General features: G+C 40.9%; 1 long non-coding RNA gene across 1 annotated transcript in view; it reads right to left on the reverse strand.

The window, feature by feature from the left end:
• Positions 1–25882, reverse strand: part of LOC108444959 — a 32768-nt gene that overhangs the window by 2162 nt on the left and 4724 nt on the right. Inside the window, exon 3 of the long non-coding RNA XR_001859682.1 lies at positions 1092–1253. This is a non-coding gene — a long non-coding RNA (uncharacterized LOC108444959). The remainder of the gene's footprint in view (positions 1–1091; positions 1254–25882) is intronic.

Consider the following 25882-nt stretch of genomic DNA (forward strand, 5'->3'; position numbering starts at 1 on the left):
TCCCATTGCACAGCTAACACCATACCCCAGTCTCAGTTCCAGGTTTCAGGGAATATAAGGTTTATAAGGGGTAGAATATATCAAGACAGCATCCTCCCTTCTCATCCATTTCTGCACCAGCCCCAGGTGTAAGCTGGGGTGAAAGCTCTTTCCAGGTGAAAGCTCTTTCTCCTGCCCAAGCAGGGGATGCTACTGAAAAACTCTGGCTAAGCATCTTTTCACTACATCCCATAAAGCAAAATGTTGGGCATGAATGCCTAACAGTGGCTGAAGTTTATCCATGAACTAGATAGAAATCTCTGAGAAGTGTGAGGATTTGGGATTTCAGGGAGAACAGACTGTGAAACAGCCCACGAAACTGAGCATCCTCCTGTAATTGTAGAAGTTCAAGAAAAACTCTGTACTCAGGTCAAAGCCAGCTTATGCTGTAATGTGACAGATGAGAAGTGGAAGATGTCATCAAATGCGTCCAAAATCAGGAGTATCTGTTTACACACCACCTTAGTTAAAATATTCGTTTCTAAGAACAATCTGGTGTCCCACAGGACAGTATTTCAAAGGCTGCTAAAAACATGACTCGAAGTTCAAACAAGGTTCTAAATTAAAATTAAGTTTTGCAATGGTAAATATGTATTGGAGCAGGAATTCATCCTTGTCCACCAGTCTGTTCAAGAGTGGATGCCAAAGGAGTGGTCACCATTCTCAGCACAGCCTCCACAGTGAAGTGTCAGAAGAGTTCATGGAATATTCTTTATGAGTGATTATTGTGTTTTGTACCTACCCTAGAGACACCCTATGGCAGACAAAAAAATTCTTCACTATAGACAATTTTTCATTACCAAAATGGATTCCAGAGGCTATTTTTATTTCAGAAAGGTTTTTGGGCTTCATTATTAGTTCTATATGGAATGATGGCAAGGTGCCTAAAATGCTGATATACAAGGACTCTCCCATGAAGCCCTAGTGCAGGTCCCCTAACCTGGAAGAGGAAAACCAGTAAATGTTTTTCTTTCTCCAGCTGGTACCACAAAATTTTCTTTAAGCAGCCATGTCACGTCAACAACTGCAAAAAGTGTTTGTTCTCCACTTACATCAGAAAGCGGTCAGAGTTCTTCCACTGTTACCTAGGAACAACTTCTACTGCATCCAAAACGTGGAGACACTGGTGTACTTTCATATGATTATCAAAATCTGCAAAGCATCTCGGTCCGTGCTAAGAAGAACTGCAGTCAGGTGCCAGATATAAACTCTTTCTGCAAGCACAATGACAGAAAGGGGAATACTAATGAATACTTTGGCACATATGAAGCCTTTTCTGGCTCACTGAGTACCCAAAGGACAGAAAGTCATAATTAAAGCCAATAATGGCAACTCCAGACAGCCATCCAAATAGTTTCCTTGTGCTGTCAATTCACCGTTTCATATTATCTCACATCATACTTAAGTAGTGTAGAGCACACAGGCACCAGGAGAAAGAATTCCAGCATGACTGAGTACAACCAATAAGTAAATCCAATTATGCCTAACTAAAATTTGTTTATTGTGCTCACCAGGATTTGCTTTTATTATCCAAATATTTTTTAAGGAACAGGGCTTTTTTCACCAAATAAGTTGTGTCAGCTTTGAAATTGTTTTAATTTTTAAATACTTAATTCTTTGGAGTGAGGCCATGTATCCTTCATGAGAAGAAGGAGCATAATGTGTTCATGAGGTAAAAAACTTTGCTATGTAAAAGCCTTTTTACTACAATGTATGTAATGTATTTGACTAGTGTACTATGTACACTATGTGACTATGTACTAGTCAAAATGCTTGATAATGTCTCTAAATGAAAAACAAATGGTCCCATTAAGACTAGAATCAATGTTAATGATTTGATAAGACTGGAGTGTTTTGCATGCAACATTCCCAGCAAACACAACAGCAACGAGGAGGCCAAATGAAATTTTTAAACTTTTTTTAATTCTGTGATAACTTTTACAAAACATTTAACTAGACCTCCCTGAGTCTCTCATCTACTTACAAAATCCTGGGGTTTTCCAAAGTCAGGAAAGATCTGTTCTACCCACTGAAGGCACATATTTTGTAATAAATTCTGACTCTCAGAATAGGTTTGCAAAATAAGTATTCTTCCAATACTTCCTGCAAGTTGTCAGTTCTTTTCAAATTACAGGCAACTTTTCCATCAATTATAAAACGGTTTATATTTTCTTCCTACTTTTCTAACATGGTGTAAAATCAAACAAACAAATGTCTGGCTCTTAATCTCTGATGTCCAGTGGTATTGGCAGAAAGGGGAGAACAAACAAACCGGATCTTATCTGTTAGTTCAGGAGCAAACTAAGCAGTTCATCAAACAAACACTCTTATTGTCCTTTTAAGAGGTGGTTACTGTGACAGGAGTTCCATGAAGCTGAATCACTCAAAGACTGGAAGGCACAGTGTAATTCATCCCACAGTACAGAAGGGTGTGTGGGCTCCTTATTTCTCCTGACGTGACCCAGGTCTGGTGTCTCTCTGCTGGAAAGCACCAAACTCTCAGAGGCCACCACACTTCCCTGCCTGCCCATGAGGGCTCAGGAGCAGATCTGAGCTGCACACTGGAAGAGGACAGCTGCACCTTGTAAAATACGTCTGTTCTTATTAGAGATAAGGAAAAAGTGAGGGATTTTAAGTCACTTTTTCTAAGTAATTTTTTTCCCGAGGCTGTGCAGACCTGCATCTCATTCTGCATAAGGAACACATTCATAGTCTGGCCCTTTATTGATAAACAACATGAAAAATATGCAACTGGCATATATCATTAGTCTCCTTACTGCCTACAGACATCAGACATGCTGGTGTGATGAACTGGTGAGCCAGATAGGAATCTCAGCACCAAATCCCAGGCCTGAGACTGATCTCGTCTAATTGAAACAAAACTTCTACTGACTTCAGCAGGAAGAAAATCTAAGCCCCCGCTTTCTTTCAAAAACATGTCTATTTTTATACCAAAAGACTGTATTGTAAATTTTGCTTTATACTTCATTTATTCACAATTTCTGGTTTTGAACAGTGAAGAAACTACTAAAAGATACAAGTAAGGAATGGGATCCCTGTCAAAAAGAAGGAACACAAATCCAGACTCTCCATTCAATCTGAAATGAGCTCAGCAATGTATGCTTATTGCTACTGCACTTAAGTGGATGTGGTGCTGCTGGCAGTGACAACTTCAGCAAACATACATGTGTCAAGTGCGTCACTAAATATGTTCATGAGCAGGGATGGAATCCCAGAAACTTCCAGTCTTCTTGTCCAAAACCCAGACTTCATTTTTCATTTAATGCAGTAGGACTTCGGAGTGTTTTAAACACTAAGACTTCATATAGTAGCATTTCCTTCCTCCTCTTTCTTCTCTCTATGTTTAAAAAAAAATCTTGCTACCTATTTTGAAGTGTTGGAAAAGGATGTATCTGGACAGCTCAAATGAGAGAGGGATTCCATAGCTCACAGCAGAGACTGGCAGTCAATCAGAGTGCACACACCAACACTTTGTTACAATATTTACACAAGGCCATCAGTATGTGTTTAATGAAGGATATAAAGAGATTTGCACAAAGAAGTGAGTCCTACAGAGATGAAGATGATTTACTGAGAAATAATTTGAGTCTTCTCACCCCAACCTGATTTAATTAACTCCTGGAAATGGGGGAAAAACAACCCCTTACGTTACAATTGCATGAGGCCCAATAAACCTGATTTATTGTCTTAACCACACTGCAAGACAGACAGAAACAAATGATACGTTTTTTCCATGGAATGTTGTTAGAGTGTGTGCACAAAGATATTTTCCTTCTCCTGGCGCATCTGTACAACTTTGCTGCCATCTGCTGCCTCCTGAAGACAAACAAATCAGTCTCTAAAATGAGAGCTGGATGCCAGTGGCACGGAGCTGCTGCCAGTGGGGAGGGAGCCTGGGTTTAAAAGTGTTTTATAGCTGCCTTGGGCTGGTTACCTAATATGCTGAGTAAGGCAGAGACTCAGATTTTTCATTCCTCCTGAGCTTTACTCAGGAAAAGCAGGAACAGCACAATACCTTTACACATTCTCAGGAGATGGAGGAAGGGACTATTATGTTCTTTTGTTCTGAGCAAGCTGAGGGGCTACACTTTGCCCAGTGGATGCCTGGATACCTCTATCCTGATACCACTTTTGCCACTCTGGGCTACCAAGAGAACAGTAGCAGCATTTTTTGAGAAAATAATGTTTTCAAGGTGTTACACAAAGAGATTAAAGGAGAAAAATTGGCTCCTGTGTTGCAGGAAGCACCTATTTATTGAAGAGTAAAGAAGGCTGAAGTTAGAAAAGACCAGTAGTGCCTTTTCAGGAGAACTCATGATCAGAGAGATGTGCACATGCTCTTCATTTCTAGACAAAGAGCTCTTCCAAAGGCAGGAGTCAGGACAGTGTGCTGAGTCAGACTGACCTGTTTCTCTACCTAAGGCATAAACATCACCATCTCAATAGTAGACTGGTGTGAACTGTCAGCTTCCACGATCAAAGAACTGAAGTTGTACATCTAACTGTCACAAACAGAAGGGATTATCTTCAGAAAAAAAAAAAAAGACGGATCAAAATCACAGTTGTATTTACATTATTATGTAACTTATACACACTTCATGTAACACAAGTACTCTTATTTTAATAAATGACATGTTGCAAAATGTTTTCATTATAACATAATCCAAAACCACTTCCACAACAAGGAAGTATCATATCTGGTATGAAAGGCTGCTTCAAATTCTACCTGAGGAAGCTGGAGACAGTAGAAATGACTTTTAAAAGATTGTAAAGCTCTCTCGGCTTCTATGAAGCATTTTCAAATTTTATTTTTAATCCTGCTGAGTAACTCAACCAGGCATTGAAAAATGAACCTTCCACTGATATATTTCTTTTCATCTCTATGATTGTAAAGTTTCTTCAAAAATTATATTCTGTATGATGCTGATATACAAGATTCAAACCTTTATTCATAATGGGTTTAAAATAAGTAGTCAAAATGGTTTGGAATCACTGCTGGTTACATTTGTTCTCTCCTGGATACACAGTGATTCACTAGTTGGGGCACACCACGGACCTTCAGCCAGGACATTACTTCATAGACTTCATATAGATCATGGAAGCACAGAAACACAGACAACTAAATAAACACACCTGCCCAGGCTTGAGAAACAGGCCTGCTGTCACCTACAGGGCATGGCATTAGTAATAACCATGCAACCCACACATATGTCAGCCCTCTTCCATCACAGGCTGCAGATCACTGGAGGAGGCCCGCGAGTGAACAAGCCCACTGAGAACCTAAAGAGCAGCACTGAGCAGCCAGGGCATCCTTCCTTCAGTCCTGAAGCAAAGGCCTGTGCAAAACTCAGTCTAAACAGTCCTTTTACTGCATAAATAGTTGCTAGGGGATGCCAGATCTCAGTCAAATTAGTATTTTTAAATAGTAGCTCTTATATTTAAGTATGTCTGGAAAGGGTTTCAAAATGCTATTTCAAATTCTGTTCTAGATCGAGTTTTGTTTTCCAGTTAGGATTCCATTTTGTTTTCTGATTAAAACTACAGCAGTTTGAAGACACCAGTTGCTAAATTAGACTGGATTTTAACTCTGACAGCTCTCATGTATTCCAGGTAAATGGGACTGGAGAGGAAAAACATCTGTGATGGAGAAAGGGACTGGAGTTGCGTTGTAGGCCCCATCAGAGATGCTGAGGGAGAAAAGTGACCTTCCAGCTCAGTGTCTAGCAGCAGCAAGAAGTCAGTATGTTGGACATCATCAGGAAGGGTACTGAGAACCATTAAGGTGATTGATGAGGTGAATGTGAAGTGTCACTTTTCAAATCCTGCAACATTACAACAGGGAGGAGGGGGAGGCAGTCACTGAAACTAGCAGGGGACTGGTATCACAGATAACGGTATCAAAGCAAATACTACAGGCAACAGGCAGAGGTGTGCTCCTTAATCCAGTGATGCTGGAAGAGTATGAGGAGAACAGACCACAGGAAGTGGCCAGGTTCACACAATGTCCCTAAACAGCATCTCCTTTCACTGCAGGAGACTGGCCCACCACATTGGCCCAGACAGGCTGCTGCTCTAACCCGCTCGGGCACTTCTGTGCTATTCTGGATAAAGCTCCTGTGTTGAGCATCCCCTCCACGCAGGAAAAGCCACCCTGTTGAGCTATATTGGGAATGTGAATGGTGCCTGTGCTGTAGCAGATGACTGGGAAACTGGTTAATGAGGGTGCATAGGGTTAGAAACACACATTTACACCATAACAGATACCAACAGGGCTGTTCAATCTGTGTGTCCACACATCCTCCAGCAGCAGCTTGAAACTCCCTAGGACTTAAAGGTTAGAAGATGTTACCTCTTCTCTGTGAGGCCTTGCAGTGCAGATAACAAAAGAGACTCAAAATCTCTGGAGGCAGAACAACTTGCATTGAAGAGTCAGTAATTGTTACTACTGTCACATGTACTTGGGAGGATTATAGAAACAACTGTTTAACTACTTCAAAAGTGCTGCAGAGTGGAATAAAACATATTAATAGGAACTATTTTTGCCATGTTCTGCTTTCTCTTAATTGCTGCTTGTTTATGAACAGTGTTTCAGTGCTTCTTGTCAACCACTGTAGCAAGACAGAAACCACTTCTTTTGGCTTCAGTTGAGAAGAGAAGAGGTCTGTGATGTGCTTTTTAGCTGAACTGAATGATTCAATAAAAGAAAAAAATGCACAGGTAAGAAGCTGCTTCTTTGCTTTCATGTGTCTTGCATATTTTTGAAGGCACAAGTTTTTGTTGATTAAGGGGTTTTACTTTTACCCTGCTTCCTCACCAGCCTCTCTGCTGATGAAGGATGAATATGGAAAGTGTTGACCTTTCTCTCTATGTTCCAGTTAATAAATACAAATAACACTTTCTTGTATCTGTGCCCAGCTTGGATAAAATGCAGTCTGATAGATATTGTATCCCAGATGTTACATCTGATAATTAGGCAGCTCTAAAATGTAACATAGCTGAATGTTATTAAAACCACTAAAAGAAAATTAAACCTTCATCCCTGTCATATTTTTTTTCGTGCAGGAGAAGACAGGTTTTGCCTTGAAAAGGTCAGAGTAAAGAAGAAGTGTGATGATGTAGAGGAAGGTAACTTGGAATTCTAGCTTGTCTGTATCAAATATTTTGAAATAAACTGCTCATTAATTGCTTGTCATAGGCAAAACAGCCAGTTGGTGAGCTCTGTTGCTTTTGTGTATTCTAACACACTTCTAGCATGATCCAGAAAATCCAGGCAAGGGGTAATATATGCGATTACATGACTTGTTATCTTAAATGGTTTCATATGTGGTATTTGCTCCAGTTATTTGACATGACTCAAGTTGACCTCATTGTTTGTATGCTTGAAAGGGAACAATTATGCAACTACTAAATGGTATGGAAGACAGCAGTGCCATATGAGACGGGAAAGAAAATAGGAATGTGATGTCTACTAAGCTGTCAAAACGTCTGACACCAACATAATAAGTTTATTTTCTTTGTATGGTCCTATACTACAGAGTAATGAAAAAGCTAACATTCATGCTGTAAATCTGGATTAATCATGACAACTTGTAGTTCTTATTGTCATTTGGAACCTACAATTTTCGTGGTTCTCTGTATATTTTCAGACAAGTTATGCATTTGCCAGAATAACAAAAAATAAAATTACTAAAGGAGACAACAGTGGCACTAAAAATAGCATTTCATGACAACGCTGTCAAATGATAACATACATAAAATGATGCACATGTATCTTTAGTCATAAAATCTTTGTATATATTTAATGTGAGTTTGGCAACATCTTATGGAGTATGTTGAAGCAAGTACATCTTTAGTTTTATCAGTGGTTTATAAAAAACACTGATGAAATAACATAGCATTAGTTAAAACTGGACAAGATGCAAACACTGTAACTTTCTTGTTAGTGTTGACCTACTTCTTGCAAAGCATTTGTATTAACAAGTTAGAAAATGAAGGATGGAAGAGTCCTGGAAAATTCACTGGTATCTATTTAATCTGATTTTCAAGTTTTTTATTTCCGTTTTCCTGGCAGCTATTTCACGTTTTTGTAAAGGAAAGCATGTAACATCTTATGAAACTGCAAGGAGTCCTCTGAAAACTATTCTGCTCGATTTTGAACCACCTTGAAGCCTTTACAGAGGCTACAGAACAAGCACATCCTATTGTTCTGCAGCCTCTGGCTCCAGTCTCCTCTTATCCAACATCAGTAGTCAGCGAGTGACTGGCTGGGGGGGGGGGGCGCGGGGCTGAAGGTACCTCCAGACAGTGTTAAACCATTCCATAATTAAAGAGTTTATTGGGCATTTGGTACTGATCCCAGTGTCCTGACTAAAGCCCACACCTGAGGAATTGCACACTGTAATTCCCTAGTTCTTCCTCCTCTTTCTGTGTTCTCTATTCCCTGTTCTACAGGTCTCTGGGGATGGTATGCACACTCAAGAAGGTGCTCTACTGAAGAACTGAAGAAAGGAAACTTCAGAAAAAATAGTAAACATCTTTGGCTTTCACACAGTCTTGGCCATCAATATGTGCTGGTTTGCTACACAGCATAATAAGCTTTCCTTGTCCTAGCGGTAGAATCATTGATGCACATGGTGAAGACAAGAGCCTAGAGAAGATGGGTGCTGGTTTGGGGCTGACTGAGGTAATTTTCTGCACAGCGGCTGGAATGGGGCTGTGTTTTGGATTTGTGCTGAATACAAAGTTGATAATATAGAGGTACTTTTGTTACTGCTGAGCAGGGCCTGCACAGAGCCAAGGCCTTTCCTGCTTTTTGTACGGCCACACTGGGGAGGGAGTGGTGGGTGCACAAGAAGTTGGCAGGGGACACAGCCTAGGACAACTGACCCCAACTGACCAAAGGATATTTCATGTTGCATGGCATCATGCTCAGTATATAAAGTGGGCGAAGAAGAAGGAAGGGGGGAGACATTTGGAGTGACGGCATTTGCCTCCCCAAGTCACTGTTACTGTGAGGGGACCCTGCTCTCCTGGAGATGGCTGAACACCTGCCTGCCCACAGGATTAAAGTGGATTAATTCCTTGTTTTGCTTTGCTTGTGTGCATGGCTTTTGCTTTCCCTATTAAACTGTCTTTATTTCAACCCCATGAGTTTTCCAGCCTTTCCCCTTCTGATTCTCTCCCTGATCCCATGGGAGAGTGAATGAGTGAGTGAGTGAGTGAGTGCTTAGAGCTTGGTGGCTGGTTGGGGTGAAACCATGACAATATGACAAAGTGTTCTTTTGGAACATGGAGGCCACTGCTGACAGTTCTGAGGGAGGCAGACATTGGTGCCTGAGGATTTATTAAAAATTTCCCCAGATGATCTTGCCTCCAGATACTGGTTTCTTTCAATATGTAAGTAGGAAGATCAGTTTTAATTAGCATAACTTTAAAGCTGACCGAAGCAAATACCAATTACTGTCAGTTGACAGGGTGATTACAACTACCTCAGACACATTGCAACAGAGGAGTGGTTGTTTTATTTATGTGTTAGAAGTGGATGGCAAAGGAAAGCAAACATCCTGGTTTCGCTCACAGCCTTGGAATCAAGAGGAAGAGAAAAATATTTTTGCTTACCATGTAGTGTTTTTTTGCTTACCATTTTGCTTACCACATGTAGTGTTTCGTTATGGATTTCCTGGGACTTCTCTCAAACATTCAGTGTCACAGAAACAAGAGATAAAAGTAAATATATCAGATCCCTTAGAGCAGAGGGTTTTTGTCTTATTTGTAGCACTCATTAGTCCAGGTATTCCCTCCTAAATTCACTGCTATGGCATTCCTTGTTGTAGGTTCCAGAATGATAATCCCAAGCAGAATGCCTTGGGAAGGTAATGGTTTCTCTGCATGTGTCTAGGTCATTCTAACCTACCCCCGTTCCTGTAACATTGTCAGACAACTGGCTCACTGCCAGAGCGCTCAACAAATTTAAAATGCCATTAGAAAGATTATGGTCTATGTTCACCACAGATTTTCTGCAACTCCAACTGTTGCAAAAATGCCTGGAATATTTAAATAGTGCTTGTCCTGGGCAGAGATAGAGCAGGATTTTTGGTTTTGTGGACTCCTGTCTGAAAAGTACCTCCAATCTTTGAGTTATTTTTATCCACGTCTAACTTGGAAGAGTTTTGAAACAGCATTTAGCTAAAAAGGGAAGCTGACATAAAAGTGTGTGCCAACTTTCCAAGTGCTAAATTACAATTACTTTCCTGCCTCACTGCCACCTATGAAGAATGTGGCTACACAGATAACCTAGGGATTGAGATACCAATCTTCAATACAGCTGTGCTTGACAAAATGTTTCACAAACTACAGAATCAGAAAGATGAGCTGGTGTGATGGCACAGTCCGTGAGCTTGTGGGACATCTCTCTCCCCGAATTAAGTTGCTTCTCTTAGCAAAACCTTACTCCTACTGGGCTTGGTGACATTGTTTCTTGTTCCTTGTACTACTGTGTTGTGTACACTTCACAGAACAATACAGGTTCCTTGTTAAATAAAAGTTGTCCAGAAAAATAAATGCAAGTAATAGCACACACTATGGACAACAATGCCTAATCCAGAAGATCTAAGTAGTTGGGAAATGACATATATGACTAAGGACACCTTTTCTTGATAATAAGAATTAAATAAATGTATCCAAGAAGTGCTAAAATACATAGAATCCCAGAACACCACAATATTTAGTATCAGACATATTTAGGTGTGGACTTCTCTGTAAGTTTGTGGAATGTTCAGCTAGAGGCATAAAAGTCCATCTTCATTTGTTTACTATCTAAAAATAGTATCTGTGCCCCTAAATGGATTTCCAAAGTACACAGTTGCTCTTCACTGACCTTTGAAAATTCCAAATGAAATCTGCATGTGTATGGCAGTGTCAAGATCTTACTGTTTTACTTTGGAAAAAGCTGGTTGGAAATTTAAGAAAATGAGAAATGCATCAAGTTTCAATCTATTGTGTTAAGTTTTGACGACTGTTTTTACTATTTTGGTTAGTTCCCCTCTATATACAATTCTTTAAAGAGTTGTATATATGCATGGTTAAATAGGTTAGGTAGTGCACGCAGACATGCCCTTGCTTGGGCAGAAGACTTCAAAATTCAAAATGCCTTGAAACACAAAGTGGTAAGAGAGTTCATAAAGACTGTTTTATACTACAATAGAGAGTATTATATTTAAAAGTTACAGGCTTGTGGTTTACATTGCTCAACTCAACACAGATAACAAAATCAAGCTCAGTTTTCCCTCCCCCCCGCCCCAGTCTGTAGTTCTTCTCCAGAAAAGTGCCACCTTCTGCCCCACATTTCTCTTTCTCTCTATCATATGCCATTGGATGGATCTCTTGCCTGTCTTTTTGGTTACTACAAGGCACTGAAAAGAATACAGACAATAAAGAGAAAGACTTCCTGGTCTCACAGCAGTATCAAGGCACACTTTAGCCTGGATCAGCTGTGTCAAGGAAGATGCAAACACTTTACCTTGAGAGCTATAATCTCTGCTCCCCTTGTCACTGACCACTGGAAAAAGCCCATGGCTGGTCCTCCTTCTTCAGGGAGAATCACAGTTTGTCTCACTGTGTTTTGCCAGGGTGGACATTTTTATTGAAGCAGTAAACAGAAATGTCTATTGCCTGCAAGCACCTTTCAGTGACATGCTTTCAAACACTTAGGCAAAAAGCATCAGGGAAGATGCAGGTTTTCAGGGGCTGCCAGGCAGGACAAACCACGCGCTTCCTGTGGCTCCGGTGACACGCTTATGTTCTGCTTCTGAAAGCTCTGCAGGAAATGAGGAGACAGAAACCAGTTTCTCCTGGCAAAGAGCAGTTACCCTTTGGAATTCTGACTTGTACATTACAGCAGAGGCTTTGGCTAACAGGGCACTTTGAGGGAATCTCTGTGAACACAGACAGTGCAGTTGGATACCTGTCTTTAACACCAACACTGACAGACTCTTCTTGGCCTTGTCCTGGATGTCCCCTCTGGGCTCCTGAAGCAGCAGCTGAGCTCTCTCTGACCTTACTCAAGGACAGAGCTCCAGATATGTAGCTTTCCCCATGTTGGTGTTTCTGGCAAGGAGACTGTTACTCTTGCAAGAGTGGAAATGGGAAAACCTGCATTTCTCCAAAATCTGTATAGCCAGGAGTCAGGAGGATTCTTCTAACAGACTGCCAGCTGGACCAAGAATAATGAAGTTCCAAGGTTTAAACAGTGGTCTGCTCTGGCTATTCTTGATGTAAAAAGATACTTTTACTCTCCTCCCCTCCAGTTCAGTCCTCCCACTCTTTAATTTTTTGGTTCCCTTTCTTGGACTTCTGCAGATTAAAATCAGAAAACAAACAGCATCCCTTCCCCCACTTCAGAAGAACGCTTTTTCCTGCTTTTCTTGGCCGATTGCTTCTTTCATACTCCGTGGGTATCCTTGGGATATCTCCCAAGGCAGGCTCTGCAGAAGGCCCAGCACCAAGCAGCGGGGCTGTCTAGTGCCTACCAACACTGACACGACCTTGAGTGACTTAATTTTATAATTGCTGTCTCTTAGCTAGTACGGGAACTCAAACCAATCTCCAAGTCTTATGACCACATCACAACCTCCTGAAAGGAGCAGATGCTTGCACTGGCCTCAGTCCCCTTTCTGAATGTTCCAGTGTACAGAGCCCATGCTCTTTGTTTTCCATTCATGTGGGAAATCCCAGAGAGCAGAACAAGAGGTTTCATTGTTTTACAAAACTGGTAACACCTTGATAGCTAATTTGGTTTAGGGCAAAAATAACTAAAAAAACCCCAAAGAAACACCCCCTTCACCTATTTCACCACCGTGCTAGAGATCTGTGACTCATTCTCAAATTCTTTCTAGGAGTCTGAAATCATCAATCACTTGCCACAAGCATCTTCTGAGTAACATTAATGAGGGGCCACAGTGTTCTAAGATAGTTGATCTCTTTCTGTAACTGATTAGATTCACAATTAGTTAATTTGTGGATTATACCAGAGATTTAGAGACCTTAGCACTATTTTAAACCCTGTCAACATGATGCTTGAAATCATGTAGTTCAATAAATATTAGAGGAGCATGTTCTGGTAGCTCCTCCAACTTTTGACCAACAACTGAATAGTTTGGCAAATGTTGTTCAGTCCTTCAAACACAGAGAAAAACACAGAATTTGGACAAGAATGCACTTCCACTTCTTGGCCTTATCACAATCTTTACAGGTATAAAAATGCGTCCAACCAAAATAAAATCCATCACAACATTTCCAAAAAATCTATCAGATAGTGCAGGAGTTTGACCTTGTCTGGCATCCAGGTGCCCACCAAGTCACTCTATTGCTTGTCTCCTCATCATGGCAGAGGAGGAGAAAATAAGACAGGACAGAACTTGTGGATCAAGGTAAAGGCAACTTAATAAAGCAAAACCAAAGGCTGTGTGCAAAGGAAAATCAAAAGATTTATTCTCTACTTCCCAACAGAAGGCCATGCCCAGCCACTCCCTGGAAAGCGGGGAGTCACTACATTTAGCAGTTGGTAGATTCAACTGATGGTGGCCTTCAGCTGCCTGTCTCTAGGATTGTCCTTTGCTCTTTCCCACAACAGTGAAATGGAATAATCCATCCCACAACAGGAAAATGGAATAATCCATCCATCCTTGCAAGCGTTCAAGGCCAGGCTGGGTGGAGCTCCGAGCAACCTGGTCTAGTGAAAAATGTCCCTGCCCATGGCGAGGGGTTGGAACCAGATGATCTTTAAGGTACCTTCTCAACTTAAGTCATTCCATGATTCTGTGGTTTCTAAGCTGTTCCACTATAAAAACACTGATTCTGTGATATACAATGTGGTGATTTGGGACCAGTTTTTCATGCAGTTCAACTGTCCCTACAGTAGATGTGAAGATCTTTGGAAGAAGCAAGGCATAGGTATTGGGAAGGCCTCTCCTTGCAAGCTGAATCCCACTATGTCACTATTGGGTGTTATCAGCTGTCTTAGTTTCCATGCAAGAAATTAACAACTTATTGTTTATAAATCTGAACAGAGAACTTAATTCCTCCAAAGATTTGGGACATCAATAATACCTCCCTGTGACAGACCAATGATGACAGTCATTCTTAGGCTATCTACAACACACATTGGCACTTCAAAAGCAGTGAAAAAATGCATTTATGCTGTTCAATTGCTAATTAAAAGTGAAATACATTACCAGATCATTCTCATCTGAAACATAACAGATATACAACTGGACTACTGCAATTCGACTTGCATCAGAAGGGCCATGATAGTAGACCTTAAAGGACAGCTAATTAACTGACAGACAAACCAGCAAGACGTCAAAGAAATGTTGGTTCTTAACAGCTTTTTCATAATTAATAGTCAGGCTGTAAATTAGAACCCACATCTCCCACTGCCCATCCTCAAGTCCTAAGCAAAAGAGTTATCTTACTGTTCATTTACATAATAAATGAGGTATTGGATCAAATGTTAATCCAAATTTAGACTCACATATCTTATTTGGAAATATGAAGAGAACTGGGGGTCTGACTGATGCCACGTGCATATTGGGAACAACACAACATTGCAGAGTTAGAGAGTTTTCACTAATTTAAATTTTAAATTTTGATTTAAACTGCAAAGTTCATAGAATACTGAGACCAGGGTAAAGGAATATTGGAAGGAAGACCCTCCCTTTCTCAAGGAGGATTGGGTAAGAGAGCACCTAAGCAAACTTGACATCCAAAAATCCATGGGCCCTGATGGGAAGCATCCACAAGTGCTGAGAGCTGGCAGACCTCATAGTGAGGCCACCCATGATCATCTTTGAAAGGTGCCGGTGATAAGAAGAGGTGTCTGAGGACTGGAAGAAATGTCACCCCAGTCTTCTAAAAGGGCAAGAAGGAGGACTCAGGGAACTACCAGCCAGTCATCCTCACCTCAGTCCCTGGAAAGAAGACAGAGCGCCTCATTCTGGAGGCCATCTCCATCCAGAGGGAAGACAAGAAGGTGGAATCAGGTAGATTCACTATGGGTAAATCATGCTTGACCAACCTGATTGCCTTCTACAATGAGAGAACTGCCTGGAGGGATGAGGGGAGAGCAGTGGATTTTGTCTACCTTGACTTCAGCAAGGCTTTTGACACTGTCTCTCACAACATCCTCATAGGCAAACTCAGGAAGTGGAGACTGGATGAGTAGACATGAGCTGGATTGAGAACTGGTGTGTTCTCCGCAAGTTATGGAAGAACAGTTTTAAAGTATTTCATTAAATAAATTATTTACCAGTAAAGAAACTGGGACAATTCTAAATGCTTCCAAAAGCTAAGCATCTAAGATGTTTTATCATATGAACCACTTAATTTATGTCTAATATTCAGAAATTCATCATTATTTCCTCAGTAAAACGTCATTCCCAATAATTCCATATTAATTAAATGTATTATTAATTTTCATAATAATAAAGCACATACTTGGAAGTAAATTGCCATTACATTGTGTTCTCCAGCATTTTGTTGAAGGCGGACTATTTTACAGGCTTTCATTTTTCCTAGGTTATTTTAACTCATTTTTCCTGACAACTGGGGCACACCTATAAATTACTATCACTGTTTGTGGCAGCAGATAAGCACCAGTAAACTCAGTTTAGAGGCTATCTCCAGCCTCTAGATCTTTTTTTTTGATTCACCCACATCTCTGAATTCCTGTCAGCATCAACTTAGAAATGCCTCCTTTTAAGTGATGTTATATTCTGGGTGATCTTTGCTGCTCTCCTGGCAGCTTTGTCATCCCCTGCAGCTCATTCCCTTTCCTTCTGTTTCAGAGTCACTATCCAGGTCAACCCTTTTCTTGCTGAATGGAGCTTACAAGCTCCCTGCAGCACACTGTGACAACTAAATCCACTTAGGATTTAGTCATGAGCCAGAGACATCCCACATCACGCAGCTCCATTATTGCTTCATGCATCAGACATATGCCTCTTGAAATGCAAGAGCAGGAGACTTAATTGAGTCAATTTTAACTTGGAATTTTCTCTCTAATCTGATTTCAAAAGGTTGTATTAAAAAAAAAAAGATATGACTGGTGCTATGTAATGCTGCAAGTTTGTTTCCCTCCCCTAAATAGCCTTCTAATTTCACTGGAATTAATTGCATAAAGCAAACTGGATTTACCTCATGTTCCTCATGTTCTTTCTGTGGATTTTAGATTAGATATCTTGTGACTTTCTTCCAGTGAGTATGGATATGAAAGATGACAAGGTAAGTGTTGAGCTGAACAGGAAGAACTTATTGTGAGGTGGTAGGCTGAGGAATTGCTTCCCAGAGGATGGAGCAGAGCTCTCTTCCTGGGATTTCTAAAAGTCATTTCAATGCAGGAGCATGAGATTGAATGGTCTCAGTAGTCAGGAGAACACATTAAACACTTTCTGGAGCAAAGTTCTAGCATACTCTACTCTTTATATCAAATGCTATTTGCTGCCTTAGTGTCACACTAATTAATTTCATTTAATGGCAAATAAAATTATCCATGTTGCTTTGTTTGTTTTGCCATAGTTCTGTAATTGATCTGTTTGCTAAAATGGTGTTGTGTTCAGGTATCAGTGAGATGTGGACTCACCCTCTCATGACGTGTTTTGTGTTACGAAGAAAATTAATTTGGGGGGAATAAGATGACCCTGCCTATTCTATTTTTACAGACCTACTCTATTTTTATTTTTCGTTACTTGTTGGTTTTGGGTTTGTTTTTTTTTTTTTGTAATGTGGTCTCTTCTACAAATAGATACTTAACTGGATTTGGACCTACATTCAGCATTTCTGGACCTTATTCCCTTCACATTTTCTATTGAGATCAATATTCTGATGTGACTTGTGGAGCTACAGGGGTATGAAAGCAGTTTGAGAGAGGTGTCTCACAGGAGCTGAAGGAAGGAAGAAGCCCAAATCGCATCGAAACCCTGCAAGAGCTAAGCCCCAGCCTTTGGTCCTGCTGTTCTTCATTTTTTGAGTTTTATTCATTCTGAAAGGAATTTGTGGTCCCTTGGCAAAAGGGAAGCAGACGGATTCAGAGATGACCTCTGCCTCAGAAAGTGATGATTACTGGAATTTGGGAAGATATACAGAGAAAGGGTGACTCAACACCTGCCTTGTCCTTGTGCACTTTATGTAAGCACCCATTCGTTTTGCTTTAGTCATTATGACTTTATAATAACGTTGTTCAATGCTTATGAGATCTGCTCACCAGTTTTTATGCTAGAACATTTTGATATTAATCTAAACCCAGAGTATAAATCCATAAACAAAGTAAAATACACAATCACTTTCATTTGCAGAGGTATTCAGTAGAGAACAGAAACCAATGTGAAACCCTCAGGCAGGACCTTCCCAAAGTGATTTTGCAGGACAAAGGCAGAGAGAAACCCCAAACCCAAGCATATAGAACAGTTAAAACCTTGCAAATACAACACATGGATCCACACAGACCTTGGGAACATATTTTTTGTGCAGAAACCCTGTACCTGTGTACAGCACAGGGCCCTATGACCTGATTTTTGGAATCCTGTATCTGAGGTGTGTGATTTGCTCAGCAAATAGTAACTGAGCTGCTATTTTTAAGCAAGATTTCCCCTAACCTGAGGATGCCTCAGGAGAATCTCAGCACTGGGCTCATCAGCATTTTTGCAGGGCTGGCGGAGGCTGCACTGCTCTCCTGCAGAACAGGGGTGATTAGTGGAAGGAATCACTGCTTCTGTTCGGCAAAAGAAACACCAGATATCTAGGTCTTGTGTTCTACCCCCTCTGAGACCATCTTTTTCCCTCACCATTCCTTACAAATCATTATTTTTCTCTTCAAGGACTGAATCATGGCGCCCTGCCTGTGTCCTTGTTAAGATCTCAGCTAGAAAAATGCTTTTGCTTAAGAAAATAACATCATGGGAAAGGCCATGGCAACACAAACACTTGTTTTGCCAGAACACATTTATACTGGATGGGTGGATAGTTCAGATGGCCATGAACACTTAATAAAGATCATTTTTCTGGTAATTCCCCAAGGCACTTCCTTCAAAAAAACTATTATAGAGAGACAGGCATTTCAGTGGAAACTGCCAGACTTAAAACAAATATGATTATCTTCTTTTCATAATTTTTCCTGTCACCTTAGCAATCTAGGGAGGGCAATTTCTAGTCTAAATAAATTGGATTGTATTATGCCTTTTCAAATCTTCAGTCTTTACTAAGTTTTATTTTTGCATCCAAAATCCTAATAACAGCCTGTAACACATTTACATTCCTGCATTCTTGCCTCTATTTTGTTGGGTACACAGTATTCCTTTTCTTTTTTTTTTTTTCCCCTCCTCTCTCTCCCTTTGGTAATATGACCATTCTGCATTTTTCCAGATTTGGAAAAACAGGAATGTTTTCAGCCTTCAAGTTAGTATTCAAACAACAAGAAAAAAAAAGGCACCTCTGGCCTTCAGGCACGAATTTAGAACATTAAACTACATGCAGAAAGAAGCAATATGAAATCTAGGATAAGGAAGTCAAAACTGTCTAAGAAATTTCACAGATTGAGAGAATTTAAGGGCAGGATGAAACAACAGCTCTCTGAGTTTGACTCCTGTTTGGGAAGGCGATTACATTTTGCCCATTTATTACTATGCTGAGATCCACAGCGCTGTTCAGCTGAAGCATTGCTTCCAGAAAAGTACACTGCTTTGAAGTGAGAACATCAAGAGGTAGAAAATCAGCACTTTCCTTGACACCTATTAATCACACATACTGTTAAATAGCACACAAGCTTCTCATTTGAATTTGCTGCTTTCCCCCTACTGCCCTCAGTTCTTATTTTCCCCTCTTTCCACAATATTAGAGAGTCCTTATGTTGTGATAACTTCACACAAAGGAATTATTTGTGGAGCAATCTACTCACCCTTGGTGCATGGATCTGTTCAAACTGCACCAATGTGTGCCCCCCAAACTGCTGCACTGGATTTCATGTCACTTGTAGCACTTTACTGCCCTTTATTTGGATAACCAAGAAATACAGTGTGTATTTTCCTGAAACATCCTAAATCACTTGTTACAAGTAGATACCACATTGCCTGGAGTTATCTAGAACCCTGCTCTGAAAGCTCCAGGTAGAGGCTCTCCTGTCCAGTCCACTTGCTCCGGTCTCCCTTCCTGCAGCTAATTAAGACTTCCTGTCTCATGTTTCCAGTTTTTTGAAGTTTTGCTCTCCTGAAGAAACATTTGGAGTAAAACATTCATCAAACTTCCTTGTCTAATTGCTTGGTCAAACTAAGATTTGAAACAAAGGACTCCCTTTCACTCCTAATCTCAGATAGAAAGGCTTTTCTAGCAGATGTGGATACACATTCATGCACAGGTATTAAAAAAATACCTGAACATTAAAAACAGGGCAAAAAATTTCCATTACATAGATAACATTCCCTCAAATATCACAACTATGATTATGATTTTTTACCAAGGTAACCTTTTATCAGCTCCTGAATTATGAAAATAAAAGAAACAACACTTCTTTAGCTCCTGATCCTGCAAGGATTGAAGACTGAAAAACCTGTCTGTGAATGGTGTGGGAAGCTGACAGACTTGGGCTCACCACCTCAGACAGTATCTCAGGGCAGGTCTGAGAGAGAAGGCTCTGCTGCCCTGTTCTGTCCTTTCCTGTTGCCCAGCACAGGTCCTTGTCATTGTCCCTGCTCCACAGCTCCTGCCACACATCTGGAAACAACACACTTTTCCTTCAATCTGTCACAGTATTTAAGTCTGCTTAGAGGACAGAAGCATCTGCCACAGGGAGGGAAACAAACAGCAAGTTGCTCTGTCCAGTTCAAAACAGATCCAAAAACCCAGTTCTTCTAAAAGATCCTCCGAGTGAAATGTCAGAGTTGGGCTTTGACATATTGGGAGTCAGAGAAACAAGCAGTGAAAAGGCTGGCAGAACAAACATGGGCATGCAACAGGGAAATATTGCCTTGGCATTGGGGATGTGAAAAGTCATTCTGCAGAGAAGGCCAGATTCCATGTTTAATGACTGCTTGTCTGAATTTAGGACTATGTGATGCACTTAAACCAGTAAAGCTGCACACTGGTATCAGTGGGTACAGGCATTAAGATCTAGAGGATAATCCTATCCTTTTGTACTGCTGTACCTCACTCAGGCTTACAACCACCATCATTTATCAGTTGAGGAAACATTCCCATCTTGACTTTCACTGTAAATTCTTCACTTTGATTTTCTCCTTTACAGTTTTCCTTTTGTTGCTATTCATTCCCTTTCCTTTGGAGTTTTACTCCCTCTAATAACTCCTCTTTCTTCTCATGCTTAATTCTAATTGCCTCCAATCAAAGTTTTGTTAAGCATTCCAAGTCACGCCATTAGATTTTAGGGTTAACTGTTCAAAGACAACTAATGTCATTCAGAATGTTATTTCAAGTTGCCTATTTGTGGAGTCCTGAAGAAAATGCTGCAAAAGTTTACAATGAGTTCATGTGTAGAATATTGTAATGGATTTTCTTCTCTCCAGGGAAGGTGATGGGTGTAACCACTGTAGCATAAGCTATTCCACAATAGTTGCTCTTAAATAACTAGTTGCAGCTTTTAGAAAAGCTCAGAAACACTTTATGCCATGAGAGCTGTATCAGTCGATTTCCTTGTGCAGACAGAAGCTTCGTAAACAGGGCAGCTTGGCACAGGACCTGCTTTAATGTAAACTTTAAGTCTGCAGAAACTGGATATATCATGGGTTTGTGCACTACATCAACTGGGGAAAATGGAAACTCCACTGACTCAGACAGGTCTTTTCTGGTCTCTTTTCTATGAACCACAATGTTGGCTCTCCTCTGTCCCTAATTGTTATATTACGAACTTTCTGGCCTCCAGCTCTTTGTTCTAATGATTAAACAAGACTAACATTTTTTTGAGGTCATAGTGATAATATGATAGTCCCTTTGAAGGGATTCAGTAAATACAATACAGCAGTAGTGCACTGTGGTATTATCAGAACCTTAATTTTGACTTTTGGCAATATTATCACTGAAGAAATGCTGGTTTTAAAAACTTAAAATGTATAGCAGGCAGAAGAACCACCAATAATAATCAAAACAGGTTTATAAAGCACAAGACTCAGTTTCCTTTCCTGAGCACACTGGGCAACCTCTAAAAGGAGTCCAGCTGTTAAGAGATTCTTAGAATCATGCCCCTCCTGCCTAAGATGGCCATCCAGAAGTAGCTTCCAAAAGAACTACAATAACTCTGACTCACTCTGAGATTCCTGGTAAGCAACTGATTTTCAGTAGTTACTGCTGGCCATGCGGGATTGACTCCAGCATTCCTAGGCACCTATGTGGAGATCAAAATAAACCAGCTTTTTTGACAGCATTTGCTTCTTCTTATGGACTATAGAGAATCTTAAAACACCAGCTTAAATTTAGCCACTATCTTTCAAACTTCCAAAGCTAGGTCAGATCAGCTCCCATGTCCAAAGCCTGCCCTACCTTTGAATTATACATATTTTAGATTGCTAAATGGACATTAGGATTTAAATTAATCACTGAATGATGTCTAGCCAATCTATGTGATTAGACCGGACTTGGACAGGAAGAAAAAAGAAAAAAGAAGAAAAAAAGGAGAATGATTATGGGACACTGATTTCTGTCATGGACCCAGGAAGAGGTGGTTTGTCTCAGAAACATCAGTGGCTGTTCCTCGTGTGACACTTTCTGTCCTCTGTCCTACATCTGCCAAACCAGCAGAAGCTGATAGGTTGGCTCAGTCTCTGCTTTGACCACAGTTTTTTCTCCATAGGGCAGCAAAATTCTCTTTTGCCTTTTTGTTGAGTAGTTGATCTGCACTCACATTTGCAGGTTACATTAGGAGAATAAAGCCAGCCCAATTATTTAAAAAATAACTATAAAAATCATGTTTCTTTGTCACTAGAAGTTATCCACAGATGCAGAAAATGACAACATTAATATGTAATGGAGGAAAGGACAGTGGATGACAAATGCTGAGCAATTAAATCTGAGCTCAGCACAAGAAATTATGAGGAAAAAAAATCAGTGTAAATTGTGTGCGTGTCTTGTGTGCACGCCGGCACACTTATTGCTGGGGGGAGAAGATAACAGCCAGTGAAGCTTGCTGCATGATTTTAAGGGAAAAAGTATGAAACATGCAATGTGGCCTCTTCCCAGCTTTCTGACCAACTCCAGAGCACTGCATCAGGTTTGATACGCCAGCCTGTCAGAAGGACAGCTCACAGAAGGAAGGTCATGCTACAGAGAAAAACTGATTAAATGTATGCCTGGAAGCAGCAGGCAAGGGAGCAGCACAGCTATTGGAGGGATCTAAATGTCAAGCAGAAATCAAAACGTGTAACTGGAAATTATGATATATGAAAGTGGCTGAGGATAAAGACAAGTAAACCTTTTGTCTAGACTTGGGAGTCTCTAGTGAAGTAATAGAAATTTCCACATACAATTTAACAATTCTGGCACCCATAACTGTACATTTTGTAAGAATCAAGAGCTATCAGGGATTAATATGGAACACTATGAGCTGTTTTCCCTCTGACTGTTAATACCTAGATGTTGCTCTTGCACACACAAGTCAAAAAACCATGAAATTGTGAATTTTAAACACTAGATGGCTCCATTGGCTTTTTAAATGCATCATTTCCCAAGCTTGCACAGAGTTTTGAGAATACCATTCAGAGTTGTGTTCCACTGACAGTCATAGATACTACTCCTACTAAAAAAAAAAAAGAATTAAAAAAAATTGTCTTCAGCCTGTGACCAACATGGAACTGATAGCCAGTGCAAGAGGCAAAAAGCCTTTCAGTTTCTCCACTGTGTTATAATGAATTTTCACAGTTAATTGTGTCCACAGGATGCCTGTGTGGTGCCTAAGGATGGAAAATGAAGGCTATGGATTCTGGCCCCTGGCATGGAGAAAATTGGCAAAAGTGGTTTTAAGCTGTTGATATTCTCTTCCGACCTTCTGCACCCATCTGTGTCACACTGGCACAAGAAAAAGTCATGGAAGCACCCATTCCTTCCTACTGCACTGCAAAATGCTGAAAAGATACCTTGAGGGATTATCCCTGAACAGATTCAGCACATTATAAACTGTTAAAGCACATCTGGAAAAGCAAAGAGATAGAATATATGTGAAGTTTACTCTTGCTCTTTTAGCAAATATCCAGTTTCAGTACAGATTACTAAATGAATGTTTCCATACAGCAAATTTACCTTTCCCCATTGTTTTGGGGTAGCACATATAAGTCTAAAATTTTTACTTCATTCTTATGAGTTTTGAAGAAAAACTACATTGATCTGAAAAAACAAAGTTGAAGAAACACCAATGTGATGGTTTATTTTTTATTTCTCTACTCATTTAAGTTCTAGACTCCTCTGATATTTCTGTTTTGTAAACAAAAGGTTGCTGTAGCTCAAAAATTAAATATTAGGGAAGGCAGGCACTGAGTTCAACACCTCTTCTTTTCTTCCACTTTAGCTCTGAGAAGACTGGCTGTGTCCCTACTATCAGCTTATTGTACAGGAGATGACAGGAATAAGCCACTCAAACACTGACTAATCTAGCAGGTCACCTTCCTTTTCACACCTTCTGCCATCTGCTCCAGCCTTTATTGACTACCTGAGTCTCAAAGGGATTTGTTCATGTTGGAGCTGCTCCCTCTGGAAATCCTTTCTTTTCCACTACATGATCCAGCAATGAGTTTATTACATACAGAGACCCTCCCCACAGATCCTGGGCTTTAGGAACACATGAAAAAGGAAAGGGTTATGAAGGTATATGGTCAAAAATGACTCAGTAGAGAACCAGAGCAAAGCCCTGAGCAGAGCACTCCTTTACACCAATCCTTCAAGGTGTCCATGGAATTCAAGGCCTTTCCATGGAGAAAAAAGGCTAAGGAAAAGGCAGAAAAACCCCAAATCAACATAAAACCAAACCACCAACAAAACCCCAAACAAACCACTCACCCCCAACTTATCAGGGTCACTAAATCTAACAGGAAAGGCGTGGAAAGTTGCAGGATCAGAAATCAGTATAGAGAGAATTGAGTAAGGCATCAAGAACAGAAGCCCTGACAGCATCTACTGCTCCATAAAAGTATCCCAAGTGTTCATCACCTGATGATGCTCTGCCTGCGTATGAGGGGACAAGCAAACAGAACAGGCCCCACCATCTCTGCGATCTTCCCTAATATCTGCTAAAGACAGAGTTCTGAGCTATGAGGCTCTTTTTTCTTGCCCTGTTGGCACTTAAGTGACTTGGAAATCTGCCTCTGGACACAGGCATCAGAATCAGTTCCTTCAATTGTGGCAGCAGCCTAACCATAGAGCTCGAGGTACACAGAACTTTGTAATTTCCCTTTGTCCACGGAGGATTAACTTTGCTCCGTGCAATAACTGGGAATTAGTAAAGTCTTTCCTAGACCCAGAAAAGGGCACAACTATGACTTAGATATGTGTGCTATTTATTTCAATGGAAGGGAATGTCCTGCAGGTCAAGGAAGAGGTGGGACTTTGACGAAACCCGAGTGGAAAGAGCCACTGCAGCGAACAGGTCACTGTAGAGCCGGAGAGAGAGATGCCCCAACACCGCCAGCAACGCTTTTCCCTCCGTTAATGTATAGGCTGCGCCGGCACGAACAGGGAAGGCTCCGACAGGGGCGGGAGGTTACGTAAGGGGATATCTGCATTCCTTGCGTAACTCGGCTCTTTACATAACCCCGGCCCCGGCCCCGGAGCGGGGAGGGCGGCACCGGCGGCACCGGCGGCACCGGCGGAGCGCAGGGCGCACCCGGCACTGCCCGCCCCGCCAGAAAGGAAAGGCGCTGTTCCTGCCTAAAGGAAAAGAAATAAAAAAGATGGGAGATGTCACAGACTGCAGATTCCCATAGCTGATGGGTTAGGTGGGCTTTATGGAAAGAAGACAGGAGTTTTTAAAGTAGTTTTTCATAGAGAATCATGGAACTATCAAGTTTGGAAGAGACCTTCAGGATGATCCAGTCCCCCACCAAGCCCCTGTAACCCCTAAGTGACTAACTCACATCACCCAGATCCAGATGCACCTTGAACACCTCCAGGATGGGGACTCCGCCACATCCCTGGGCAGCCCATTCCAACATTTGGCCATCCTGACAGTGAAAACATAAATACAAGACAGGCCGGGCCATAGCGATTTTACACAGGCAGATTGGATAAAAATAATAAAACAATTCCCACTCCCAGTGAAAATTTAAGTTTCTACAGGAGAATAAGAAAATTCTCTGTTGGATTGCTTGCAAACTGCCTGCTTAGCGCCACACAAGGATCACACAGAAGGTTTATTTGGGCTGTAAATGGTCACTAGGAATCCCCATGTACAAATGAACTCCCGGGTAGGAGGTTGCAGTTTCACTGACACTTGTGAAAGGAGAGACTTAGAAAATACACTTGTAAAACAAAGAGAAAATGGGGGATAATCTGGGGACAGGGAAGGCTGCAGTGCAGCAACACCTAGCCCAGGGTTTATTTAAGGTTACGTGACCTTTGTGTAAAGTCACGTCTAAACCACATCTTGCATTTCCCACGTCCTGGGCAGTTATGTGCTCCATCTGCATCCCACAGATACCTGTTACTTGGGAAGGAAACTTCCAATGTGAGGGCCAAAGAACCCAGATGCAAAGCCCTATCACAAATGATTACAGAAACTTAATGGCCAGTAATAATACAAATGCAGAACTGAGAAACACTTAACAGAACTATTTGCATTTCCCTA

This window comes from Corvus brachyrhynchos, unplaced genomic scaffold (genome assembly GCF_000691975.1).
Source record: "Corvus brachyrhynchos isolate BGI_N302 unplaced genomic scaffold, ASM69197v1 scaffold542, whole genome shotgun sequence".
NCBI lineage: Eukaryota > Metazoa > Chordata > Aves > Passeriformes > Corvidae > Corvus > Corvus brachyrhynchos.